Here is a 27,808-nt window from a genome sequence, read left to right as displayed (position 1 = left end):
TATTTTATGAAACTTTAGGTTTCAAAAATCAAATTCTGGCTTCTTGCACCTGACTCAGGCTAGGTGTTCCCTTCCTCAGCAAAATCTCTTGCGTGTTTTCATGTGTCCAGCCAAATAATTAGCACACAACATTTTTAACAGAGCAGTTTTTTATTAAGTAAAATACAAAGAAAACCAATAAAAACATTTTTAATACAATACTGATTTGAATAATTTCAATAATTACAACTGTTTCAGGCTATGGAAAGCAATAAGATGGATACAAATTTAATAGTTGAACTTGCATCAAACATCTGACAGTAGCAGAATGCTAAGGGCAAAAACTCAAACACTCAGATGTTCGGTAGTATTAGAACTAGGATCACCAAGTGCATATTAATTCCATCTTCCTGTAATGCTACTGCTTCCTACTTTTGCTCATCAAGGAACATCATCTTCCTTATACCCTGAACTGACAAAGTTACAATGCAGGCTGATTTATGCATATTTGAATGAAAAAACAACTTACAGTAGAAAATAGCTGTACACTTTTAAATGGATTGCCTGCAATAAACAGATGCACTATACTTTGCCAGCAAAGTTCACAGCTGTTTGGGAAACGGTGGGATCGATCCCTTTGGTTTGAGCATCGCTTGGGGACAGAGCACTGCATGAAGGCTGAAGGTATGACTGCAGAGAGTTCAGCTCAACACAGATTTTGCACATATTTTTTGTGCTACTTATAGGTGACTTTTGAAAAACATTAAAAAAAAATAAAGACACTTACACTTGTGTACCATATGGGAGGGATTTGGGGCAGCGATCAGATACAAGCAGGGGTATTAACAGCAGCATGATGTGAGACCAATATCCACTGTCCCTAATTCACAGCCCACAGCATCTGCTCTTGTAAATGACACTTGGTAGGAGAATCTCCCTCGTGTACATTTAACACTCACAGGTTTGACCTTCAACGGAGACAGGCAGAACAGGCTAAATCCACAAGTGCCAACCGAGATGCACAAAAACTCTGCCGGGCTGCGGGCTAGGCTTGCTTTCAAGTCTCGGATGACGTAGGAACCCCCTCACAGCCCCACTGCTCTAGTCTGACACGAGTCAGAGCAGGGATGGGCCAGACCAGACTGCGAGGGGGGTGCTTTAGCATCCAAGGAAAATCAGCAAAGTAAAGGAATTCAGAAAGTGGCTTTTTGTTTGTTTTTTTAATTTCTCAGTGATAAACACTCATTAGTTTTAATTTGTTTTTCCTTTTGTCTTTGCCTAATACTACTTCTATAGCCACTTGCAAGATGTTAGGCATTTCAGTTTTTAACAATTCCAGGCTAAAAAGAGTTGTGGTAAATAACTCCATCTAGTTTTTTCCTAACAGGCAACTGAACACAGTGTAGGAGCAACTGAGGAAAAAAATCACTTGAATCGACTTGTAACTTTTATTGTTGTTACTATAAATGATCTAATCTGATAAGGAATGTATAGCTGGAAAAAATGGATCTGTTCTAATATGCCATGCATCTTGTTAAGCTCCTGACTGTCTTACTTCCTACGTAAACCCTCTTGACAAATACTTCTAGCTTATTGTGTTCACCTTGAGTCTTAGTGAAAGGCCACAGGGTGAGCGAGATCTTAGTCACACAAATATGCTCTGTGCTCAAATAAAGGCGTAAATGAACCCTCATTAAAGACAGTTAGTGAGACTCTTTATAGGAAAACGCTTTTCTGATTAGTCTTTTTTTTGTTCCTGTCAATTTAATTTACATGCATTTTTTGTGGATTTAGGATATGCTCAAGGCAAGACAAAAATGTTCACACAGGAGTTTGCTTTAGTTTAGCTAAATCACCTTTACAAGGTGACTTAGGAGTTGGCTTACTTGGAGAACTTACTATGAAATTCTTGTGCGTGGACAACTCCACCGTCATTTCCCATGCTGTTACGCCTCGTTGCCTGGCACTTGCTGCCTGCTCCGTGTGCTTTCAGGGGGTAAATGTGATTTAGGGCTCCTAATGCTAGATCAGTGTCACAGAAATGTTGCCAAAGTATGAAGGCTGGTTAAGATTTTTTCTTAAAATTGTGATGGTCTCATTCTGTGAAGGCAGGAGTTACGCTAAGTATCTTCTCTATCTGCATGGTCCCAAAAAGGCCAGCACAAAAGCCTGAAGTCCAGGTAAGCTCTATATCCCAAGCTTTAGCCCATTGGGCAGTGATAAGGTCATACATGCGTACTCTTTATCCAAATCCCACTTGTACTGCTGGGTGATGTAGTAACACGGGAATCCAATATTAATGAGTACGGACCTGCAGACGGAGAGAAGCAACTAACGGATTGCTAATTCATACCCTGGCTTACTTAAAGGAGGTGTCTTGGGGCTAACAACCAAAAAATTAAAACTTAAATTAGTCTATGGAAGGAAGTTGTGTAAGGCAGCAGAATATATTATCATCCAAAGTAGAAGAAAAAACATGCTAATATTCTTATTATGTATTAATTTAAAAATCCCTGAATCTAGATTCAAATGTAATGGGACCTATGTCTTATGTCTGTAATTTTTCATGATTCCAGTCCAAATTCTGACCTGTTTAAGAGACCAGACTTATTAACCTTTCTTATTCTTTCTACTTCTCAAATTTTTCAACTGGATTTCTCCAAGGCATTCTTTGTTCTCACTTGTACCTTCCTCTTCATTTTGGAAGTATCGGTTCTGGGAAGTGGCTGAAAGACAGAAAAACACACACATAAAAATCGTTTGACTGCAGGTATTCATTGTAAAATATTCCTTCTTTTCCTGGAGGAGATATGAAGGTGAATCAGGAAATGGATGGCTTTTTCAGATCACATGAATCAGTACCCCAGAATTCATCATTTTCACCAAGTATCTGCCTAGTTTTAGGGACCTGAAGTTAGACAGCCCTTATTTAAGGCTCGTATAACAACTTCTTTAACTGCCTTATTTGTCAGAGACTTTAATGAAAAGAAAGAGGCAATTATTAAAAATCAGCTCGCACATTTAAAAATGCAAGTGCACATTTATTTATGTTATATAGCTGTGTTGAAAATATCACCTTAAGCATTCATAAAATTAAAGCATTTTGTTTATAAAGAGCTTAAATCATACAAATACCATGAGAAATACTACTTTATTCTCTTTTGATCACAAACAGTAAATATAAACTCATCAGATGAACATCTATCTCTCAAAAGCCAAGTAATTTAGCATCTCGTCTCACTGTTCCTAATTCATAGATATTACAGGTACTAGTCAGTGTAACCTTTAAATACAGCACATAACGCAAGACAATAATTTGACAGAAAACAGGAGAGTGTTTGTAACTCTGGCATTTATTTCCCTGTGATTTAAAGCAAGTATTGCAATGGTGTCTTTTGCTAAGACAACTGAAATTTTGCTCAGTCTGAACTTGTCTTGTGTCTGCTACTGGGGTACACACTACAGGGCTACAGCTTTGCATGTCCTGCTTTTTAACAGTGCACTTCCCTACGGGAACTGTCTGAGGATGACATTCCAATATGGCAGACTCTTGATGATCCAGCTTTGGCAGATGACTTTGCTCAATGCGGGTGGGAACGCTGAGGACTCGCACAACTCAAATGCAGCAGGCCAAATACTTTCCTGAATCTCAATGGGAAAGAAGGAAGAAACAGCGATGTAGACTTGACGAATAGGTCTCAGCAAGGTCACATAAGCAAGGTGGATTCAAGATACCAGACTGCACAAACTCTGTGTTCTTTACCACTGGTTCAGGAAAGGGAGCTTGTTCACATGCACCAAGCTCCTGGCTGGTCTGCTCTGGAAGGTCCTGGTCACCAGGAGGGTTTCTCCTGAGCAATAGATGATGTGGTTGAAAAAGCAAAAGCAGGCAATTAACTGTGAGGTTTCAGAGTTTTTCTCTGCATGTTTCTCATGAATTAAACAAAAATAACTGATGTTTTCAATGGAGTGAAAAAACCAACATGCAATGAAAATAAAGCTTTTGAACTCTGTCATTGTGATGGAAGCGAGGTCTTCTCATAGAATCACAGAATGGTTTGGGTGGGAAGGGACCTCTAAAGGTCATCTAGTCCAAGCCCCCTGCAATGAGCAGGGACATCTTCAACTAGATCAGGTTGCTCAGAGCCCCGTCCAACCTGACCTGGAATGGTTCCAGGAATGGGGTATCTACCACCTCTCCAGGCAAACTGTTCCAGTGTTTCACCATCCTTATCGTAAAATATTTCTTCCTTATACCTCATCTGAATCTACCCTCTTTTAGTTTAAAAACATTACCCCTTGTCCTATTGCAACAGGCTCTACTAAAAAGTCTGTCCCCATCTTTCTTACAAGCCCCCTTTAAGCACTGGCAGGCTGCTATAAGGTCTCCCCGGAGCCTTCTCTTCTCCAGGCTGAACAACCCAACTCTTTCAGCCTTTCCTCATAGGAGAGGTGCTCCAGCCCTCGGATCATCTTGGTGTCCCTCCTCTGGACCCGCTCCAACAGGTCCATGTCTCTCCCGTGCTGAGGAGCCCAGAGCTGGACGCAGAACTGCAGGTGGGTGTCACCAGAGCAGAGCAGAGGGGCAGAATCCCCTCCTGCGACCTACTGGCCATGTGGCTTGGGATACGGCCCAGGACACGGTTGGCTTTCGAGCGCATATTGCTGGCTCGTGTCCGGCTTTTCATCTGCCAGTACCCCCAAGTCCTTCTCTGCCGAGCTGCTCTCAATCCCTTTTCCCTACAATGGAAGCATAGCTCAAGGCTTAGTTTCACTGAAGCTAACTCCTTCCTCCTTTTTTTTTTCTTTTTCCTTTTAACCTAACTTAAACTTTGGGCTTACAGTATCTGATTTTGTTTTTCTAAATGATGAAAGACAGACATACTAGTCAAGGTGCTTTTAATGGGTAATGTGAAGACAGGCCTTCCCTTACACCGTGGCTTTCCCACCTAAACAGATGGAAATCCACCCCCTTCCTTGCTTTCTAACACTCTTTATATCCTGCCGCCACAGGGAGGAGCTGAAACCTGGCTTCCCACCAAACTGGCCAAAAGCCTGAAGGTGCTGTGCAGCCATTCCTCTTCCAACTGCAGTACCTGACCGCTTTCACACGCGTGTTGGGCTCTATTTTGTTGCAAGGAGGGACCAAGAATTAGTAACAGTGAGAAATATAATGGCAGGGGAAATACAGGGCAGAGGAGGAGGTGATCCACCCTAGAAGGAAGGCTGGATGGAATTGGGACTTGGTCCCCTCAGGGTTTTCTTCTCCTTCCTTAAATCAGATAGCAGAGCTTCTGCTTCTTTCTACCCTACCCTCAGCATAATACTTCTAGATTATGTTAGGATATCCTTATTTATTTTGATTATAGGAACGCACAGCGGGACCGAGGCACCACTGTGCAAGGTACTTGTACAGACCCAAAAAACTCTCAGCCACTACTTGCAAGAGTACGTCTGGGGATTACTTTGCCTGAAATCGCTCTTCTAGCTCAACTAATCCCATTTAGCTCCGCACGTAGGCATACCACAGAGTAACCTGTAACGTGAAATAATGTTACTTTTTGTAGCTTTATTTATTTCAAACATGGTTAATCTCACAGCTGGTTTCATACATCTTTGCCCATGAGCTTCTCAAAATAAAATAAAATGAAATAGAATTAAGCATTGACATCATTACTGTTCTTCCATGAGATTGGTAGTTAGCTATAAAGCACGTGACTTAAAACCCCTGGGGATGATTCCACTGGAGTTTTTCTTAGGATGTACTGTACATCATTAACCCAGTATTATATAAAGCTATAAATGTTGTGAGGTTTTTTTTTTTTGGGGGGGGGGGGGGGTTGTTTGTTTGTTTAACATGTATGCCCATTGTTTCACAGCCAAACCACAGAGGAATTGTGAGGGGCTAAAATGTATATCATTCCAGGTGCTAAAATTTTGGTGTTTTTTTATTGGCAGTTGGTTTTGCATATACACTGCTTACTTTGCATAGATAAAGTATGGAGGTTTGGTGGTGGTTCCCCCCTCCCCCCCAGCAGCTGGAAAAAGAAGTGTAATCTGCTCTTTAAAAAGAAAAAGTCTGAAGTTATTGTGATAGGTAGAGATACATAGAAAGCATAGGACTTGCTGATGTGAACAGATATGTCTTAAGAACACTCCAAACGAGTTACGGAGTATATACGTGAATTGTCCTATATCTGCAGTTACTTTGATGGCAGTTTTTAGGCGTAAAAATGTATTCTTTTATTTTCTATACGAGTACTTTCTGGAGCTGAGCAAATTTCACAGGAAAGTGATCCTACATAAATATACGTTACACTGGTGTCTTACAGAACTGTATTGTTATGAATAAAGAAACATCCTTGACTGTCAGGGTTACGTGACTGTAATGGAAAAAAGTTTGGCCTTTAGTATTTGCTTTTGTGGTTTGGGTTTGGTTGTTGGTTTTTTTTAATACCAAGAAGCAATCAGAAAGAATGTTTCAAATTCCAGAGCTTCATTTTTAGTGATAATTTCAAACTTGCATTAACTTTTCTCCCTGAACAAGTTTCTTTTATAACGCAGCCAAAGTAACCTTCTCCCTTGAGCCGGCTGTTTGAGGCCGTTTGGATTTGCAACACTTTGGCTTGCAGATAAGTTTTGATTCTAGTTGTTTTAATTAAGTATATTTTTATAGGATTACTCTAGCACAGATCAATTCCATGGTGTTGTTTGTTTTAATAAACTCTCAGTGCTTTTGGTCTCCTAAACGGAGGTCTCGCTGCAGACACCACCAGCCAGTTTCTGCTGCGGTTTGTAGCAGAAACGTGCAAATGCTGCCGTTAAGAGGGGGAAAAACCCCCAAACCCCAACAAACCGACAAAAAACTTCGACGGGATTCATCGCAACACACGTACGAGCAAAAATAACCTCCCGGCTGAGCACGGATGGGTTGGCTAAACACAAAGGCATGCACCGAGAAGAGCGGGAGCGCGGACACGCGGGCGGGCGGACGGACGGACGGACGGACGTACCTGGGGCAGATGCTGCCGGGCCTCGGCTGCCACGTCCCAGCGCCCCGGGGGCCGGCGGGGGAACGGCTTTCGGGGCTGACACGTCCCTCCGTGCCGCCGAGGGAGGAGGGAAGGGGAGGGGAAGGGGCGGAGAGGGACCGGCCGCGGGCTTTGACGTGGTGGCAAAAACCTCAGCGCCGGGCGCTGCCCGCCCGCCCCCGGGGCCGGGACGCGGGGCTGCGGCTCGCCGGGTCCCGGCGGGGCCGGAGAGGGGGAGCGGCGCCCGGTTCTCCTTCGCCTCCTCCGGCCGCTGCTCCCCGGCTTCGGCGGCGGCTCGGCCCCGGCCCCGGCCCGCCCTCCCCGTCCGGCGGGGGCCCCGGCGGAGCTGCCCCTCGCCCTCCCCTTCCCCTCTTCCCTTCCCTCCTTCCCGCTGCCGCAGCTCGCCGGCTTTTCTTGTGGTTAAGTTGTACCGGCGCTGGGGCCGCCCTGCTCAGCGCTGATGGCGGGGAGAAGCCTCAGGTCGTGCTTTTTTTGGGCTGCGGTAAGTAAAGGGAAAAAATAAAAATAAAAATATATGTATAAAAAACATAAGATGAAAGACCCCCAAACCAACCCCCAAGCACAAATATCTCCACCAGTTGCAACTTCTCGGCTGGCCCGGAGGGGGGAGCGCGGGGGAGGGAAGGGATTAAAGCGAGATTTCCCCCCCCCCCCCCCCGCCTTCCTCCTCCTCCTCCTCCTCCTCCCCCCCAGCCCGGGGCAGCGCCGGCTGCGCGCCGACCCCGCGCATCGCCGGGGACGGACGGACAGGACGGAGGGACGGACAGGACGGAGGGGCGGCCGCCCCGGTTGCCGCTGCTCCGCCCCCGCGGCGGGGCGCTGGGTGCCGGCCGGCGGTGCCGCGGGGAGCCGGTGCGCGGAGGTGGGAGGTGGGAGCCGGAGCAGCGCAGCCCGTCCGCGCCGCGAAACTTAAGCGGGCGGCCAGCGGAGCGCGGCTCGGCTCGGCGGGGCGAGGCTGCGGCCATGGCGGCGTGAAGGCGGCGGGGCAGCGGCCGCCGTGCAGCAGCCCCTACACGGCGTCTGCAGGTAACAGCCCCCCCCCCCGAGACACCCCCCTTTCCCCGCGGCGGGGTCCCCCCCCGCCTCCCTCCTTCCCCGGCGGGGGCGCCGGCGGGGTGCCCCGGGGGGGCGAGGGGCCGGCCGGGGTCTCGGCCGCCGCAGCGCGGAGCGGAGCTGGCGGGGGAGGCGGGGGAGACCCTCTCGGGTCCGGCTTCCCCCCCCCCCCCCCCCCCCCAACCTCCGAAAGTCCACCGAGCCTTGCAACACGGGGGCCCTTCTCCCCGTTTGCTGGGGAAAAGAGAAGGAAAAAAAAAAAACCCAAACCGACCCCACAACCCGAGCAAACCGCAGCGGGGCTAAGAGCCGAGGGCTCCCGGCCCGGGGGGGCCGCAGCTCGGCCGAGGGGTCCCTCGGGCCGGAGCCCGGGTGCGTGGCGGTCGGTGGGCCCCGGCTGCGGGGCGGTGGGGGGGGGGGGGGGGGGGGAGGCACGGCCGGCGGCCCCGGCCCGTTTCGGAGGGGTTTTGTCCCACTTCGGGGAGCGAAGTTCGCGCCGCCTCTTCTGCTGGCGAGGGAGAAGGGACGAGGCGCGAAGGCTCCGGCCGTTGGCCGAGGACCGCGGGGTTCCCGGCGGGGCGGTCCTGCCTGCAGCGGGACCCGAAGTGCCGACCCACTTTTGCTGTCGCTGTCATTTAACCGGACTGGCTCGCCTCTGTGGCGTAACCGAATTTTGGCATTTTCAGAATTGCGGAGTTTGGGTGACCGTTGCGCGGCGACGCAGAAGGAGACGCCTCGGTCTGTTGCGTTAATCCATCTTTTTGCGAGGATCGCTTCCCAGAGAAATGACAGCGATTACGGTTTGCCCTATCGTGCCAGATGCTACGCGCGGACGGTAGATTGACAGGACGACGATCTGCCCGGGATCGTTCCTGGGGGGCAGCGGGGCTGGGGGGAGCTGTCGGTGCGTCCCCCTGGCCGGGGAAGGTCCGTGCGGGCGTGCACACGCACCCTGGCAAAGGTGGCTTATAGAATTTGCAAGATGACAGCTCAGAAAAACATCCTAAAACTAAAACCTGTTGTTAAAGTTATGGCAGTAGCGTGCTCCGGCAGCCCCAAGGTAGCGCGTTGGAAGACCGTATTGTCTGAAAGCTGACGAACTGCTCTTGGTTTGAGTTTTTGCGTGAAAGGCTGGCGTGATGCTAGCCCAGCTCGAGTGCTGTAAAAATAGAGTTTTTCATAACGGAAACTGCACTGAAATCTTAGTGCTAGCAGTTTCAGCATCTTCTGGTCATTACGTGAGTAAGACTCTGACTCAGTTTTGCAAAGTTTGACTTAGTAAGGATTGTTGAGCTTGGTGATGTCATACATATAATGTGTATGCAGTCAAAAGTGTCTTGCTGCCTTGAAAGGCTGAGGTATGGCCTTGGGTACCTCGCTTAGTCTCGTGAAAGATTCTGGTAGCCTCGTGTATCTTGTGCCGGGTTCCCACCTTCCTCTCCAGCAGGTACTGATAATCTAACTTTGTTACACTTACTAATGGATTCATCTCGTTTTCTCATTTTAATGCTGAACAGCTGTGAGGAGCCCTGCTGAGAGCGAAGATTTTGCTCTGGAGGGTGGCAGTTTACTTTTCTGTTCGAGAGGTTGTTTTGAACTAAGTAGTGTAAACACTTGCTTTGAAGTCGTACTGCTTATTCCTTAGGATGTTGTAACAGTTTTGTTTTGGTTGAGGAAGCTGAAGGCATTAATATCTGTAGCGTCTCATTTCTTTTAATCTTTAACCAGTGCTGTTTTTGTAAAAGGTGGTAGGAGTGCTCGTGCACTTTGTAATGATCCGTAAACTTTGGTTATACCAGGTTTGTTGCACTCATTTCCTGGTGGGCAGAGATGCAAAGGGTGTAACTATGTATTGCTGCTGTTCTCAGAAGAGAGTGAGTTGTGTGGGTTGGGTTTTTATCTTTGCCCCCAGCTACTTAGGGAAACCATGTGGATTCTAACTTCTGTTGATGTAGTCTTACACAAATACAGCGTAGTCCTGTACAAATACAGGATTTTCACTGAATGAAGTTCATTACTTTCCGGTGAGTAAACTGTACGTTACAAGCCATGAACTGCAGAAATACAACATAAGCCTCCTGCGAACTTGGGTTTCTGTGTTAGAGGTTGCGTGAAGGAATTCGGCTGCGGGAGCAGCTGAGCTCCTGGGGTGAGCCGGAGCAGAGCCCTTGCTGCGCTCTGGTCTGCAAGGGCTGCGTCCCTCCTGCTGCTGCCCGGGGTTATTTCCCTGCTGCAGGACACGTAAGTGGACAGTCGATAGTACTATCAGTTGGTAGTAGGTGTGTACTACCAGCACTATCGGTTGATAGTGTGTGTGTGTGTGTGTCAGGGAGGGGGGGAGGAAGAGGGTGCCTGTAATCCAACACGGTGTTGTTGAATGTAAAGCAGTATGTAGTAAGTAGTTAATATGTTGTGATGACTGGCTTCTGAATAGCCGTGATATATGATTTAGCTTTAGACTTAACATCTGGTTTATAAAATTTTGATATGATCTTGATGTTGGGTAATATATGTCCTAAAGTTGCTACAGCTCCTGAGATGAATTGGTATTGCTGCTGCTGTAATTATAGGAAGCAGCTCCGAGGAACTTCTCATTTTCTGTAACATCATTTTATGGAGATGTTTAATGGGAGTTCTCATCGGCGCTGACTTCTCCAAATTATTGTTAATCAGTCTGTTTCTCATCGTTATCATCCTTTAATCCTCTCCGGCATGTGTATGCGTTCCTATTCAGAAACAGTCTTAAGTTACAGACTATACATTTTCTCTTTCCCAACGTGTTGCATAAAGCTGTAATAGATTCAAAAGAATGTGGGGGGGTTTTTTTTGGTTTTTTTTTTTTTTTTTTTTTTTTTTTGTCAAACACTGTAAACGTTTTTCAAACTGACCCTTCTGAGATATGTTTGTCGACTGTTTGCGGTAGGCTAGTTTTAATTTCCAGGCTGCAGCATTGCAGCTGTGACCTGTGAAAGGCAGGTGGCACTCTGCTCTCTGCAATCCTTACAGAAACCAGCCCACGTCACGGCTTCAGCTGGTTCAAAAAAAAAAAAAAAAAAAAGCTTGGGGCTTTTATTTTAGTTTGCTTCGTAAATGTGTCCGATTATTTATTTAAGAAATTTGCCAGGTTGCATCTAAGTATTGTATATTTGCTTAACATTTCTCAGGAAGGTGGCAAATGTAAACCAAGTTAATGACCCCAAACCTGTGGTCTAATTAGTGTCTTGTTCCTGATTTTTTTGCTAGAATGTATATTCCAAAGTATAAAGCATGTAAATCTTTTGTCATTTAGTGGATTTGTTCGTGCATCTATTCTCAAATGTTTTCCCTGAGGTACTTTGATGCAATCCAATTGTCTGCTGTATAAATCAACTCTTTATCTCCTTACTCATTATTTTTGTAGAAATGTATTAATAAAACCTCTCTTCGGGGACCTTTTGGGAAGAAATCTGTACTTGTGTCCCAGCGTGTATTAGGAAGTCAGGCAACTTCACAGAGGAGCTGATGTTTGTCAGTGATACTAGCAGAAAGCTGGGTTTGATACGAAGTCTGCACTGAGGCCTTCGCAGGTGAAATTCTTGAGTTTAACTCAACTGTTAAACCTTATCTTTTCAAAGGTTATCTTTTCTTTTCAAACAGTTTGAATGATTTGTTTTAGAAAAAGCTTAAATGCAGTGTAAAGTGTCAGCTGCATTATTGTTTCCAAACTTATCTCTAATTAGCTCATCTGTGTTATGAAATTCCTTGTGTGATAGCAAGATAACAGAGATTTTAATTCCTTTTCCAATTTTTAAAATCAGGATATTTCCCTGAGCTCCAGTATACCTTAGAATTGTTGCATCTTCATTTCAGACAGACCTGGTCAACCTTTTTTTTCGTGGCTACCAACCCCAGCATTGGAAATTGCTGTTTCATTTGGAGGTTGTTGATGGAGTAGCTCTGAATCTTTGGCATATAATTTGCTGATTTTTTTTTAACTCCTTGCTAGATGAAGAGCAACATGCAAACACTTAGCAGTATTGGTTTGGTTTAGGAGAAGCTTACACAAATTATAACTTTCAGAATGCTGAAATGCAGCCTGTTGCTGTCTTCCCTCTCTGTAATGCTGGGATGCTTTCTTAGGCTTTACGAAATACACGTGAGGAATGAATTAGAGCATCTGTGATGGCTGCAGGATTGGCTTATAACGTGAATTGGATGGCCTGAAGAGATGGGCCATACTGCACATTGTGAAGACTTTCCCACCTTCTTTTCCCCAGCCCTTCTCTAATTTAAAAATGGAGCTGCTTTCTCTGCTGCCGCCTTCCGTCTCTGAACTGCTAGTCTAGGTGGAAGCCCAGAACGCTGTTGAACTGTGCTGTCCGGTTAGACTTGGGTTTAACTGAGAATCAAGAATCCTTAATGTAAAGTTAGCTATGAGGCCTCTGTAGCTCTAGAGAGAGTATTTTAATAATTTTGGGCCCTGTTCTTCTGACCCACAGTAAGATTGCTGCTGAATCACTTATTTCTCTTGCTGGTGATCTCTACAAAGGTATGCGAATGAATACTTGTGTTGTGGTTTTACAAACATTTAGGCAATTGTTCTACTCTGTGTCTCCTCCAGCATAAAAAAAGTCACTTCAGAAATTACTGCTGCCTTTTTTTTTTTGTTTGTTTTTCTGTTGTGTGTCTGTGTTTTCATAATCGGGATCATGTCAGTGACCTGGTTTCAATGGAAGCCCACTAACCTTTGCATTGGCAACCCCCCTAGTTAGGCAGTGTGCCCTAGCAGCGCTGCTGAAATGACTTTGGTATGGGAGAGGACGTGCGGGGTGAACCCTTTTTGTTGACCTTGTCTGATAGGAGTGAAATTGCTGACTGCTTGAGGAAAACTGCTGGCCTTGCCAGTTACGGGAGGATAGGTTTAGTGGATTGCCTTGTGTCTCTCAAAGTCTGGCAAAGTTTTAGGATTTCTTTACTAAGTCAGAGTTAAAGTTGGAGGCTGTGGAAAGGAATTGTCCGCAGTCATTGGGCTGGTATCTTACTTAATCTCAGTTCAGCTGTTGATGGCCTCTTCTGTTATGTCTTGTTTGCTTTCTTATTCTGAAATTGCGGTGGGGTTATATGGTTGTTCTATTCGATTTTTATCATCAAAACCAGTGCGTGTGTGTGTATTCTAAGTTTTATCTAGCTTCTCTTGCTCTAGTGCATGCTTTTCCTTGCTATTTTTTAAACCTAAGCAATGATACTGAAATGCTCAGTAAGAATGTCTAGGAGAGAGTAAGTGCGCAAAATTGCTACTTGTGTCTGGTGTTTTATTACCCAGTACTGCAATACAGGACTTGCAGTTTAGCCACAAGATGGGATTGCAGCTTTGGAAGGGAATAGAGAGGACTGTTTCCCAATAGTGCTCCTCAGGGCATGTCAGCCTGGGGTAGGCCAAGAGTCTGATGACTCTTATCAGCCTTATGAACTAGCTGTGATGCTGAAGTAGCTAAAGATGATGCTGGTATTGTCGTGGTCTCTTGCATCTGTTTCTGACGCTGCAAATCCATATTCTGACTCTCACTTGATAAAATCCTTCAAAAAAACCCCCCAAACCACCAGAAACCCCCCTTAATTCCTGTCCTCTAATAAAAGCTCCTCTTTGTGACCTGAAAACCAGTGGATGCTGTGTTCCAGAAGGCAGGCAGATACAGGTGGAGGATGCGGAGCTGGTCAGAGAGCGGTGGTGTACAATTTGTTGTCCTCCTTGGCAATTCTGGGTCTTTATGTCAGTCAGTTGTCTACTGGGTCCTTTAGTCGTGCCAGTGTCACTGTGTGTGGAGCCATACTGTAAACAGTGTTAGGGAATCGATCGTCTTAAAAACACCTTTTGTCTTTGAAGTACCCATGGCCAGTGATCCCAGTAAGGCCCATAGGCACTGGTCTCAGCATAACTGCAGGTGTGCAATGAGTATTATCAGGTGAGGGGAGAGGAGTGTATCCAGATAAAAATTCTGATTAGTCCCTTGAATAACAATGAAATCTAGGCCTGGCGGAAGACCTCTGGTGGGTTTTGCCTCGCTGGTTTAAAGTGTTTTCATACAGCTGCTTGTGTGAGTTTTATAAGAGGCAACAGGCTCTCTTGTGGAGGCTGCGGATGGGCTGAGGCACAGATGTATGCCCGTCTTCACCAGCGGTCTAAACTCATCGGCTGAGGTAGCCGAGAGGCAATGCCTCATTGCATCGCCCTTGAGTGTGTCTGGAAGTGGGGAAATTCAGGGTAATAACCTGTTAAAAACTGGAGCTCAGTCTTCCAGAGCTTCTCTGTCAGACCTTACTCTACTGAAAAATGATAACGGCTTCTGATACGTGCGGTTGGAATTGATAGGATGGAACGACATAACTGTTCTACATCGAATTGCCAAAAGCATGAGTTCATGCGTACAGATCGAGAAACGTGCAAGAGGTGAAGAAGCTGGTGTTTGTGGGGAGAAAAATCTCTCCATGAATGTGGCTGTGAGTCCTAAAATGGCATTACCCCAGGCCCTGGAGACTTGTACAAGTGATGTAATTCTGTCATAAAGCTTGGTCAGAGTCTACAGGCTCACCTGAATTGTCCAAGAGAATTGTAAGATTTTCCCGTTTACCTTCTATCGCTTTCCTGCATGCATAGTGTTAGGCTGCTTACCTGAAGCATTAGATAAGTCTTTAATACCGAAGAGAAACTAGTGCAGCTTGGGCATTGTCCTTTAACTGCTGGTAACAAAAATAAAGTGCAACTAGCAATAACAACAAAAAGACAGATCTGGGCTCTACATCTGAATCGCTGTTCTTTTTGCTGTTGTTTGTTGTTTTAAATTGAATTAATGGTCTGGATGGAGGGCCTTGTTTTCTTCCTTTGGTATCTTTCTATAAGTGAGTTTGCAACTAGCTTTTATTAGAAAATTCCATTTTTGCTTGCTTATCTATAACTGGCAGGGAAGGTTGTTTTGCAAATTTATTTAATCTGAAGGCCAATGAGACCAGTATCGGGGTTTGAAGAAAAAGAGTCTTGAACTAGAGGTAAACACTTAATTCTGATATTTAACTTGAGTCTTTATATTTGTCTCTCAAACCTGTAATCATAAAGTGCTCTTAAATTAACTTGAGCAAATGTGTTATTTTCCTTTGAATACCCATATGCATGCATTGCCTTCAATGGGCTATCTCCCTCTTGGGAAAACACACGTTAGTCTTTTTATAGGACGACTGTTGACGAAGCTTGTCCTTCAACTTCAGGTATAGAGATGCTGTGTTGTAATTGTTTTCTTCCAGGAGGTAAAAAACCGAAACAAACAACTAGTTTGTTGCAGAGGCGTATCACTGATATTTTAATAAGAGGAAATATAAGAATTGCATAACTGCGAATATAGGGAGCTCCATTTGTTTGTGAGGAACAATTCATGTGCTTAACTTAGCTTTTTGATCTACTGTGAATTGTTTGTAGAAATCAGGCCTGGTTCATAATTGTATGTATGTGGTAATATCGTAGATTTAGCATTCCCCATAAAAAAAGTCCTTTAGAAGAGAGGTGCTTTTTTTTTTTTTTCTGCTAGTCTCATCAACCTTGACCTTTTTTATAAGCTGCAAATTGCTAACAATGCCAACACTGAAAATTTTGAAAATGACATTTGAAATGAGCAGACCAGTTGATGCCACACTTGTTCCCAGCTCTCTGCACATGCTGGCTCCTTCAAAGATTTATCTGTAGCCATAGATTGGGTCTAGAGAACTCAGTTACGGAGGAAACCTGAGGATCTGGAGATCTCTGGGTTTAACCAGCAGATTTGGTTCACTTTTTGCCAAGCCAGGTGCTCATCTCCCTTTGCCACTTTCTGCATCGTGGGGAGTGTTGCTTTATGGCACATTTGAGTCCCTCGTTTCCTTCTTGCTTATTTGGCAAACTAAAATTTCGAAGCCTTATAAGAAACTATGCATAAGTGTTGAAGGTTCTCACTCCACGTAAAAAGTTATTTTCCACAAATCAATCTTCATATGAAGAACGATGTTTCTGTCAGTGTTTATATTAATATCTATAGATAGTTGGTAACTGGGACGATCAGTCTTAGGAAAAACTGTCTGGCTGTTCCTGAATAGCATTCATGTTGTCTTTTAGGTACTTCTAATGCCACCTTGCATCCCAAAACATTAAGAAGAGAAAAAAAACCCCTTTGACTTCATGGTAACATCTGGGTTGACTTCCATCATTGTATAACTAGTCCTACAAGCATTAGGCTTCTGTAAACTGGAGTGCTTATGGGAGCCTTGCTTTTGTGACTGAGTTGTAAGGATTTGAGTTAGCAAGACTTGGTATGATATTGTTCAGGTTTACATGTCATACCGTGACTGAAAAGAGTTTGGAATTGCTCTTGTAGGCAGCTGACGGGAGTCGGGGGGAAGCGTTGAGCAGACCTAACTGATAATCTCTTCAGCCCTAGTAATGGCAACTGGTGTATTAGCTGTGAGTATCTTCTGAAATAGTGTTTCATTTGGCTTCTTTTTGCAGCAGTAGTTCCCAAGGTATTCTCACCATTTTAATGGCATTTAGGCTGATAACTGTACTCCTTATCCCTTGGTCGCAGGAGCTCATCGCCAGAGAAAGCTGTTGCATCAGTTTTCCATTATCAGTTTTTGTGGTGGCAGACCTGGCCGTTCAAAACCGAATGGAAATATAGCATCCTTGCTGCAAGGCATCTACAAGCGGAATCTCTGTTCACACAGAGAAGTCCATGCTTGAAGGATGCGAGTCCCTCAGTGCAAAGCCATCGGGACGGTGAGGTTTCTGCTGTCTTACGCAGTGTGGCGTGAAGTAAGCCGGAGACGCTAGCTAACTGCCTTCCGTCTAGCATTGCTGTTGACTAGAAGCTGCCCGTGTCCCATGGGCGATGTGTTTGGTTTGATCAAGGTTCTGAAACATCAAAGAAAGATCAAGTATAACACATCCGTATAGTAGAACTAGAGCGTTGATAGATGCTTCAGTTATGTGTGACAAACGTATTAGAATTAAATGCAAGCTATGATAGGCAAAACTCATTTGAGCAATAACTTCTGTGTAGGAATTGTTGGGTGGGGCTCAGCGACCCAAATTATTCTAGTTAGATGACTGGATCATTGTAATGAGCCCTCCGGACAGTAAAACCTATGTATAATTTAAAAACTGTACATTAATTATAAAATGTCTGACACCTGTAACTTCTTAAAGAACTGTTTGCAAACAGCATTTATAAATGTTTCCTGGTTTACTGTATACATGGTCAAAATTAACCTTACCTTCCAGGTTTTTTTAAATGTATATATGTGTATGTATGTAGGGGTGCGTGGGTGTGTGTACACTTTTTTCTCTCTTATACATACACACGTGTGCGTTCACACACACATTTTTAGTCTATTCCAGTTTGTCAAAAAGTGGTACTGGCTAGATCACATGCTGCCTTTGTTTAGTCAAAATGCTGCTGCAGCATCTCAGATAAACAAAATAATAGTGGAACGACAGTGAGGGCCTTTCTGCTGGGAAGAACTTATCAGCTTCAGTCCAGTGGTTAGTGCACGAGACCGTGCCAAAAGACAAAGTGAATTGAAATGGAGATCAGGACACTGTTCTGGTAGTTGATAGTTTTATTTTGAGCTCTGACGAGCTCATCTCTTTGAAGAGCAAAGAAATGTTGGCATCAAATATTGATTATGTGTGATATCTAAAATTCATAAACTTCTTTATTCTGGCAAGCTGGACTGCAGGAGAGAATGGAGCAACCTTTGCTGGAAAGTGAAAAAAATTAATAAAAGAAATGTAATTTAAATTAATCCTTCATGATGGCTATAGAGGGATCTTTTAAAGGCAGAGGTCATGATGTGATTTGGCTGGATTCAGAAGATACAATTGAATCAGAAGAATTTTGGTAAATTATGAAGTTATGTTAATTTAGATGGACCAGAAACATGGACAAGCTAATTGGACTAGACTAATAGGAACGTGCATGGAAGTTTGAGGTTTTAATATACTTTTCTGAAAGCTGATGAGCACTTTGTAAGTGCAAGTGTTTCTCCTTAGCTTGCCTCTGATTTGATGGTATATCTTGCCATGCACTCTTGCTCCAGGCTGTGATTAAGTCTGTGTATTGTGTAAGATTTAAGTACAGTTGTTATGTTTTAATTTCTAAATCCTTCAGGTTATTTCCTTTTCTGTTCCCTCAGACTGCAGCTGTAGTCCCAAAAGTGGGATCAATAGGTCCTAATATGTTATTTGAGATAATGTACACTAGTATGTTGCTTTTGTAGAGTTCTCAATTAAAGATTAGGTTGCTTAATGCTAATGAAGGGCGGTGGAATATTGAGGGTTGACTTTAGCGCTGGTCCAAACGATTTTGGAAATACATGTTCTACAGGGTTTGTTATCTACCTTTTAGTATAGCAATGCTAATAAAATGAACTCTTATGCTCTGTTGAGGTCCTTCTAGCTCTGTGTACGTTTTAAGGCAAAAAAAAAATAAAAATCAGAATGTCCCTTGCTTTATTGTTGAGTAATTTGACTTAATTCTGCTACATCTGTCATGTGCAGGACGACGCCTAAGGTATAAGACAGGCTAGGGTACTCCTGCGTTCTGCTAATAGGTTACATGCGTGTAAATGTATTGATGAACAAATGATTCTCTTGATACTCAAGTGATTCTTTTGTGCGTATAAATAAAAAGGTGTTACTGGCAGTGTTGGTGTAGCTTGCTGATCCCTCTGACTGATCCATCAAGGATGTCAGCCTGTTGTGAATTTTGTATCTATGTGGAATTTCTCTTTTTCGCTTTCGCTCTCTAGTAAGTCAGCCAAGATGGTATCCCAGCAGGTAAAATTGTTTCTGTGAGCAAACCATGCACAAACTCAGCCTTCAGGTAGCCATCGGAAGGTGTGCCGAGCGTCACGTTGCCTCTGTCACATCCAAGACGTGCGGGTCCCCTTTCCCGCGTGTCCGTGGCCCAGGCTGAGTGCATCCCGGTTGCTGGACTGGGCAAGTAGGGGTGCTGGGGCTGGGGGGAGCCTGCCGGCACCCATGCGGCTGTCTGGGGTTTTTTCCTGCTGCTTTGTGTCCTGAAGCTTAGTGCAGGGAAGGGCAGCTGCTGTTGTGTGGGTGGGTGTTTTTATTTATTTATTTTTTTAATGCCTCGTTCAAGGAGTAAAGATAACGAGGTGGGTAGTGGGCAAGAGGGGGGAAACAGCTGATAGAAACAAGAGGCAGGAGAGGATGTGTTGGGTGAGTGGGACTGGAAAGCTTCGGAGGAAACCAGAACCCGTGTGTCGTAGGAGAACAATGTGGTGGGAGCCAGTAGACTGGATATGGGCAACTGCAAAGTTGTGAAAACGTTTCTTCCTTCTCTCTGCCACTACACCCCCCGCACTCCCATGGACTGACCGCGTTGCCCTCTTCGGCTCGGCCGTTTGCAGGGTCTGCCTCCTCTGGACTGGATCAAGAAACAAGGCTCCAGCTAACCGTATCCGCTGCTGTTGCGCTACTTTTCTTAAGTACTTAGAGGTGTACAATTAGCTAATGAAATGCTTAACGTAGAATTTCTCACAAATATAACTGTGTGATACTTGACGGCTGTGTTAATGTACATAACTGGCAGGCAGGAGTTGCTATAGAACATGAATTACAGAAACTCAATCCCAAGTTGGAAAACTGGGTCAGGATAATTGGAGTAATGTCACCAGCTCTGAGAGTGGACACCGTTTTCATTTGTGTGTTGAAGGTGTACGGATCTACAGGGCTTTCGGCTGTTCTCCAGGTACAAACTTTCCGTGCAGCTTGTTTGTTATTTGCTTTGTGTTTCTTCTGTGAAATATGATGTGTGTTTTGCAGGAGAGCTCTACTAGGGATGATGTGATACTCTGGACGTGTTATGGAGATTAACGAGTTAATTTTTCAGACTTCTAAAGTGCACACTGAGTACATGCTTTAGTTTACAGGATGGCTTTGCTTATCTCTTTTGAGTTCCTGAAGTAAGCATGAAATAGCAACAACCTTGTTTTAACTCTTGGAGAGAGATCTTTTGGTTTGGTGTAGTTCCTTCATAACCCAGAGCCAGACTCTTTACTCTCCACATTTTATTCCTTTTTTTTTTTTTTTTAAAAAAAAAGAAAAAGCGCCATGTTTTTTACTGAAGCAACCAAAAAGCCAGTCCTCTTGGTTGTCTGAGAACTTATGATCAGCAGAAGACCTATGAAGCATTATGGTTCAGTTTGGTGTGGGAGCACAGTTCAAATAGGTCGGAATAGCATGGCGGACTTCTGCCCGAGTTCCATTAATTATGGTGAATATGGAACACAAAATGTTTGCTTAAATTATCTGTAATACAAAGTGTACTTGGAGATATTAGTAAGAATTTCAATATAGCTTCTTTATTCTGCTGTCAGCACATCCAGACCTCTTTTCCCCTGTGTCTTTAAATATCTACTTGAAAATCTTTCAAAGGTAGTTTTATTAACTTAACATAGTGTAGATGTCACTAGCTGTGAGGAATAAGTCACAGTGACTTGTAGTGTTGTGTCAAAAATATCATTAAGAGGCTTAGAACAAAGGGAGCAATTAATGAACAGGCTTCACTGTGAACAAATGTCAGAGACTCCTCCAGGGCTAAGCTGCTTCTGTGCCATATTCATTAATTGCTCCTTTGAACAAAGTTGGTGTTGATGACTGGGTTTAATTAAGCATACCTGAGAAAATCCACAAAAACAGATCAGAAGTATTCGAATGAAAAATTTGCACTTAATTTAATAAATAAAGACTTCTTCTTTCTCGGGGGTTTTATGCTTCATGTAACTGTTTCTGGCTGATATTTCCCCTTAACTATTGGTATTGTCTTCATTGGAGATTTTGGCAGAAGATATATCTTATTGTTTGCTTCAGGATGCATGCCAAATACTATGCTCACATTTAAATCTCTGTGATTAAAAATGAGTTAAAATCTGTTGTAACAGAAGACGGCTCTCGTAACAGTCTCAGTCTACCTGCTGAAACGTGGCAGGGAAGAAGCGTGCGTGAGGAGGAAGGTACAAATCTTAAACCCTAATTGCTAAAGCTCCTTCCAAACTTGCTGACCCTGTACCTTGGTTAAAAATACCTCCTTGGGAAAGCTAGACAGCAGCTCTGTAGTATAAACTCTTATGTAAAACTTGATTATCCATCGTACTCTGTGACTTGCAGGTCTAAATTGAAACTTGATGAATGGTGGCACCCAGCATCCATGGTGGTATGTGGAATACAGTAATACGCTTATCACCATGTTTGTTTGTTACATTTTTGATTCTATTTTGCTACTCAGTAAGACAGGGGCAGGGGTGGTCAGTGTAGTACAGACGCCTGGAAGAGCCTGCCTGGAAGGTGAAGGCTATTTCTGTATGGTTTTTCTGTGCATTGAGCTGAAAGTTGCAGTAATGTATGTAAAATACTGTTATTTGGGGGTTTGATGAGAGAGGCTTTGGGTGAGGAGGGAAGACGAATGCACATCACAGCTGACCTCTTCTAAATACTGTTTCTGGGTATTTATTCTGGTTTTATTCATAAGTTCTATTATGTAAAGTCAATCAGAATATGAAGAAGAGTTTTGCAAAAAAGAACTTTGTAGTAGTTTGCAGTTTTGAGCCAAGTGGTAACTGGAAGCTTTAATAGCCTTACAGTACCACTTTAGAAGTGGAGATGTGCCATTGGATGGGCATGTCAGAACTTAGTAAAAATAGCATATCCTATAGTGGGCATTCATCCAGAAATCTAAAATTAGCATTGTATCCTGGATATGATACTGCAGGTGGTCACAAGCACCAAGTAGTATTCAGCACCCTCTGCTATTCAAGTAGGTTTTAACATATTTATTTTAAACGTTTTATGGTTTTATGCAAGGCTGACTTACTGTTATTACTGTTCTTCATATGGCATCAGAATGTGCAATGTGTTTCATAGGTATTTAAACAAAGTCTTGGCCAGAGTCGTTTAATGTGGTCGTGCGTGAATGGAAGTTGGTGGCACAATTCCAGCTGACTTCAGCTGGGAGTATAAGTCTGTCCTGACTTATTTCTGATAACATATATATATGAACACACAGTGATTTATTTCACCTTATACTATTTTACTTGTAGCATTCCAATGAAGTTTGGCCACATAAACTTGAGGAAAAGTGCTATCCCCTGTATTAGGGGAATGTAAAGCTTGAGGAAAAACAGAACTTGGGTGTTATGGTTTGATTCATTGCTTCACTATTCATGCAAATTACAGTGGGTTCTGATTAGTTGTATGGGGAAGGTCTGTACCGACTTTTTCTTTCCATTATCCTGCTGCCTTCTGCCCCTTTCTGGAAAAGCAGAAGGACGTAGGCTTTTGAAGGACTAGGGGCAGGAGGTTTCTTCAAAATCAATTGGAATGACCTGTAGAAATAAGAAAGGATTTTCCTATGACTTATTTATTGAGTATAGGTGTTAGTTCTTGTGTTTGTTTTCAGAGAGTGGTAACAAGAGCATGTGTTGTTCTTTCTCGCTCTCTTTCAGTGTGTAGGGCTGTGTGTGTGGGGGGGATGCGAGAGACAACAGAACTGTGTGTTTCTGTAAATATTCTCTTAGAGGACAAGCACCTAGGAAAACAATGAATGTTTCTTTTATTTGTTATATTTTAACTATATAGGACCCTAACTTTTTTTTAATTCAGACAGTATATTAGTACTTATTTTTTGGAGGCTATCACTAAAAAGACTGGCTTCTGGCCTTTAAAAACGTCATTTTTAACTAAGGCAAGAGACTTCTGTTCTGTTTTCAGATTTGCCTGCAGATCTTTATTGCTTTGCTCACACGTTTTTTTAAAGCATAGATTCTTATAATTCTTTGTCATGTTGAATAGTTGTGAGCATTTTAACAACTTCTTGGGGCATAAAAAAAACCCTCTTCATCCTTAAAGGATGTCTAATATTTTCATTTAGTATCACTTCTAAGAGTTTAGGTAATGCTGGGGTGAAAAGGTTGAATTTTCAGATGTAACATTCACTGCTACAGTAAAGAGAAAGCTGTTGGCAAGTACAGAAGTGGTGATACAGCAGGTACAGCGGGTAAGGCAGAAGCGTAATTTGCCCGAAGATGGATGGCAGGGGCTCTTTCTGTTACTTACCGTAGCAGGTTAGTTGCAGGCTTCAAAATAGTGATGGGATCTGAACGGCGCTTGTGCTTTGAAAGCCGAGGGGGTGAAAAGCCCCATATATGAAATGTTTAATAAAGGTATTTTTAAGCGATCAGTTTTTTCTCTCTCTTGGCATTGTGAGAAGGCTTTTCGGGAGGTGGGTCTTCAGGGTGGTGTTCTCTTTTCTCCTTTTTCTGCTTTCACAGAGCAGCCCTCGGGGAAGGGGAAGGGACGTGGGAGAGGGATGTTGGCCAGCGCCTGCGCAGCAGCCTGCTCTCCCACCGCGTGTAAAGGGATGAGCTAGCGAGAGCAACCTCCCCGGGTCCTCTTCATCGACGAAATACCAAGTTTCAAATGCTTCATGTCTTTATGGAAGTACTACAGCTCAGTAAATCTAAACCCAGTGGCCTAAGCAAGTTTGGATTTTTATTTTAGTTATAAGGCTTGGCTATTGTGGGAGCGCTAAATAAGTGGTTTCAGGAAGAAAAGTAGGCTTTTGCCCACCAAAATAAACCTGACCTTAACACGCCTGTAGTTCAGTATGGTGCCACAAGGATCTTGGTTTCTTATTTGCATCTTGGAGGAGCAGACGTTACAGCCGTACTGCCATGGGAGTGAATGGCATTACAAGAGCATCACCCACAGTGAAACTTAGTGCATCAGCTTGAAGCAGAAATGAGTTCTGCGGATCTGGTTTACTTTCCAAGTGAAATTTAGGTGTGCACGTTTCTTGTTCTTCACCTGCAGGGAAGCAGTAAATGCAAGCACCAAAAAGAACCTTCTAAGAAAGTATATAGTACAGGATGAATTTTGGGAAAGCTGAATACTGCGTCATGGGTTCTAGTGAACTTATAGTTATTATCTTAGCATGATACCTGTAATAAAGGAATACAAATAAAGAAATAACATATAATAGATTTAAAAAGTACAGGCCTATAATGCCTTTCTCCTGTCGGGGGTTGAGGGGGGGGATTAATTTGTACATGCTGTTTGCAAAACCTTTTGTAAAGCAGTTCAGGCTGCTTCAAGGGAAGATGCTATATAGGTTAATAGGTCAATTATATCTAATTCAGTGATTTATTTGTTTTTTTTAAAGTAAGCACTTAGGAGCTACTAATAGTCTGTTAAAGAAAAAATTCTGATGGTGTCCTAGGGTTTATATGGACAGCAAAATAAATAGATGAAAAACATTTAAAATAGGAAAATTCAGAAGAGAATTGCTTTCTCCAGTCTTTCTTTTTAAAAAAGTTATGATTTTTTTCTAAGACTTGTTAAAAAAACCCCCAACAAACAAAAAGAAAACCAAAAACCCAACAGAGAACAATGACAAAACCACTCAAAACAACACCACCCCCAGCCCCCTCCCCGAAAATGACCAATTTCATGCCTATTTCAAATACAGTGATGGTGCTGGCCTAGCGGGGGGCTGGTGAGGGCTCTCGAAGGCAGAGCTCATTTCTGGACACCCTCCTTCCCCTGACCGCTCAGCTCCCGTGCTTCTCTGTAAAAGCAGCCTGGAGGGGCGAAGGGTTTGTGATTCAGCTCTGTGAACGAGCCGCATCTCTGGCTGGGATGGTTCATCACTTTTTATAAAAAAGGATTTAAACTTATTAATAAATTATTCCTGTATTGTTTTAACACTAGTTTTAGACAAAGTTGCTTTAGATATGGGAAAAAATCCTCCATCTTCCTAGTTCAGGTGAAAACTGGAACCTCACATGAGAAGTAGAAAACATGACTAGTTCTTTACAATGTGACATTTTAGGACAGATTGACAAACAGCTTGAATGACATTTGAAAACACAAGATGTAAGAACTCACTGCCTTAGCTCTATGTAAACAGTGCTAGGAGAAAAGCAAGCTTTTATTGGAAAAAGAAGAAAGGTGGGGGAGAGAAGAGCAAGCTATGCTTTAAGCTATTTCCTTGTATGATTAACACCTGGGCTGTCTTCAGAAAACAGCATGACTTTCTGCTTTCATATTTTAAGGGTGGTTATTGACTGAGCAGTAGGGTGTGTTTTTTTTTTCTTCTTTATCTCATGCCTTACTGAGTTCTTTGCAGTCGCCTGACTGTTAGGAAGCTAAAATTGGAATTTTAGCTATCGGACACAGAAATCATTAACAACATTTATTGACTTCTAAACACTCTTCTGTTATCTTGATGCTGTCAGATCACCCTTACCCGCTTTCCGCAAAACATAATTGAAAACAATGAAATTTCTCAACTTTTGTGGACAGGTAACAGACTGGAGAAGATTTTTATCTGAGAAAACATCATTCAAGATGAAGCTATAAGAAGCTGCATCTGCTAGCAGTAAGAACAGCTTTAACAAAGAAATCTCAACTAAAAGGGCTGTATGCCTATTCTATTTTGTCCTTTGCATTAAACCAAGAGATGTTTTGCAGAGGTCAAATAAGAAAGTTGTAATGGAAGTGACACAGAAATCCATTAACGCTGACTTCAGATTTTTTGATTTCAGTATCTGTAGCTTCATTGCATAGTGAAGTTCAGGCTTTATGGTAACAACTAATGCTCTGGTTTTGATTCTTGAAATTTGATTTATGTATGAAACTCCTTCAAAAGAGTAGGTGCTCAATAGCAAACTGCTTCAGGGTGAGGAAGCGAGTAAGAGGAATTAAATGCAGCTTTAAAGTAGTGGTCCTGTTTATCAAAGAACATTCTCCATAAGGAGTAATAATATCCTGTCAACAAAGAAATGGAGGGTAAAGAGAAGATAATTAAAATTAAAAAGCAAAGAATTCTTTTAATAGACCAGAAAGTAGGACACAAAACTTAAAAGCTAAAAAGGAAGGATACTGTAAAAATGTAAACTCTTTTTGTAATGCATTAGCAAGTCAATATAACTATCTTATATTTCACTTTCTATTTGGAACCAAAGCAACATACAGATACGCCTTGCTGGAAATGTATGATTATTTTTCCTTAGAAACTTGCAAGTTTCTTTGCATATTAAATACAGAGAGGGAGTTGGTAAATTGATAGATTAGGGAGTCAGCAGGAGGTTAAAAAGAGGCTTGGATGGTTACAGTTACTTTTACATTGACTTACAGGCTGGGGATGGTAAGTTTGCCTGTGTTTGAGAGTACACGATGTGGCTGTTGGGAGTGGGACAAAGATCCACTTTCTAACGCTGTGTAATGAGATCAGGTGGAGCCAACCTTCAGCCCTTTTGGTACGGATTAGATCTGTTCTGAGGATGACATGGCTGGAGCCTTCCCCCCCCCCCTTAATTTAGATGTTGATAAACAAAATAAAATTCTGCCCCTATTTGCTAAGCTGTGCTTCTTTTTGTCACCTTTGTGTGCTTTTGGTCTCGCAGATGGTCCCTCCTCACTAAATGTACCAGCCAATAACATCTTCTCCTTAGAAGTCCTGTGCCACCAGGCAAAGGGAGTTTGAAATGCTCATCAGATCTATGTATCTGAATTGTATTATCTGTGTTGATCTGGAAACTGTATGTATTAGTATACTTTCTGGATGCTGATTGTGTCATGTGGCCAAAGGATAATAATCCTCCCTGCCATCTTTTGTGTTTTGTTGAATCTAAGCAGGTTTTGCAAAGTTTCTGTCAGGTTGCGGAGCTGTCGGTGTGTGCGCAATAGATGCTAAAAAGTTGTGTGAGAAGGATAAAAGGAAGGTCGAGCTGCGTGGTCAGGAAGCAGCAGGGTGTGAGGAGATGGGTTTGGAGTGAGTTCAGAGCAAAGCGGTTGATCAGGATGTGTGGGAAACGGATACATCGCTCTCACTCGTAAGATGCGGAAGGCTGGTATTAATTTGTCGGGAGGAATGCGATGAAAAATGAGACACGGATAACTGTCTGAAGGTTTGAAAGCAATCTTTGATGTATTGTGAAATACGTGGCCAGTGACATTTTCTAAAACCAGGGATGGCATGCTGTCAGCTCCGCTTCACATGAGGACTTCCAATTTTTTTTTTTTCTTTTTTCTTCCTGTACTCTCTGATAACGATAGCAGTAGACAACGTTAAGGCCGCGGGACACACGGGGAAGGCGATGCAGACACGCTGCGAATGGCACCGGCGGTTGCGGTGTGGCCGTGCACAGGCGCCGGCTCGCAGCCAGGCTCTGGAGCAGGACTTCACGGCGAGCCGGCGGCATTGCCTCGGCAAACAGCTCTGAGGCACGGTCCTGTTGCATCGCTTTAAAAGTAATTAAACCGATCACCAGGTCCTGTCTGGAGCGGTACTCCCTCCAGGACTCCTCCGGCAGCAGTTTGCCGTCGGCTTTGCCAAAGCTGTTCTCCAGGTACGAACCACCCAGCTGCTTCCCGTGACTTCTGTGGCGGTTGTCTCCGTCCCCGCGTGTGCGCGGAGCACAAAGGTACCCGTGTGCTCGCTCACAGGTATTGCGAGTTCCAATTTTCTACTGCGAGAACGCTAAAATCCTTACAGGGCATCTGACGTTTAAATAAAGAAACAAAATGCCCGAGCCTTGATAATTCAACTCGCTGCATTCAAGCTCATCATTTTGGTTGTACAAGAGGGACGGAAACTTGCCCCGACACGAAGCGGCAAGCGCAGCCTGAACACCAGGCTGTGGAA

General features: G+C 43.5%; 1 protein-coding gene and 1 non-coding gene across 2 annotated transcripts in view; one reads left to right on the top strand and one right to left on the bottom strand.

Annotated features, from left to right (window-relative positions):
* Positions 1–2,794: 2,794 nt before the first annotated feature.
* On the bottom strand, positions 2,795–2,863 carry LOC126048796 (small nucleolar RNA SNORD123). Its single transcript, XR_007508983.1, has one exon. It is a non-coding gene; the product is annotated as a small nucleolar RNA SNORD123 (small nucleolar RNA).
* Positions 2,864–7,877: 5,014 nt separating this feature from the next.
* Positions 7,878–27,808, top strand: part of SEMA5A (semaphorin 5A) — a 327,513-nt gene continuing 307,582 nt past the window's right edge. The window contains exon 1 of the mRNA XM_049823923.1: positions 7,878–8,057. The gene's annotated coding sequence lies outside the window, so the exon portion shown is untranslated. The remainder of the gene's footprint in view (positions 8,058–27,808) is intronic.

Source organism: Accipiter gentilis, chromosome 20 (genome assembly GCF_929443795.1).
Source record: "Accipiter gentilis chromosome 20, bAccGen1.1, whole genome shotgun sequence".
Classification (NCBI taxonomy): Eukaryota; Metazoa; Chordata; class Aves; order Accipitriformes; family Accipitridae; genus Astur; species Astur gentilis.
This window is presented reverse-complemented; position numbering and strand designations above follow the sequence as displayed.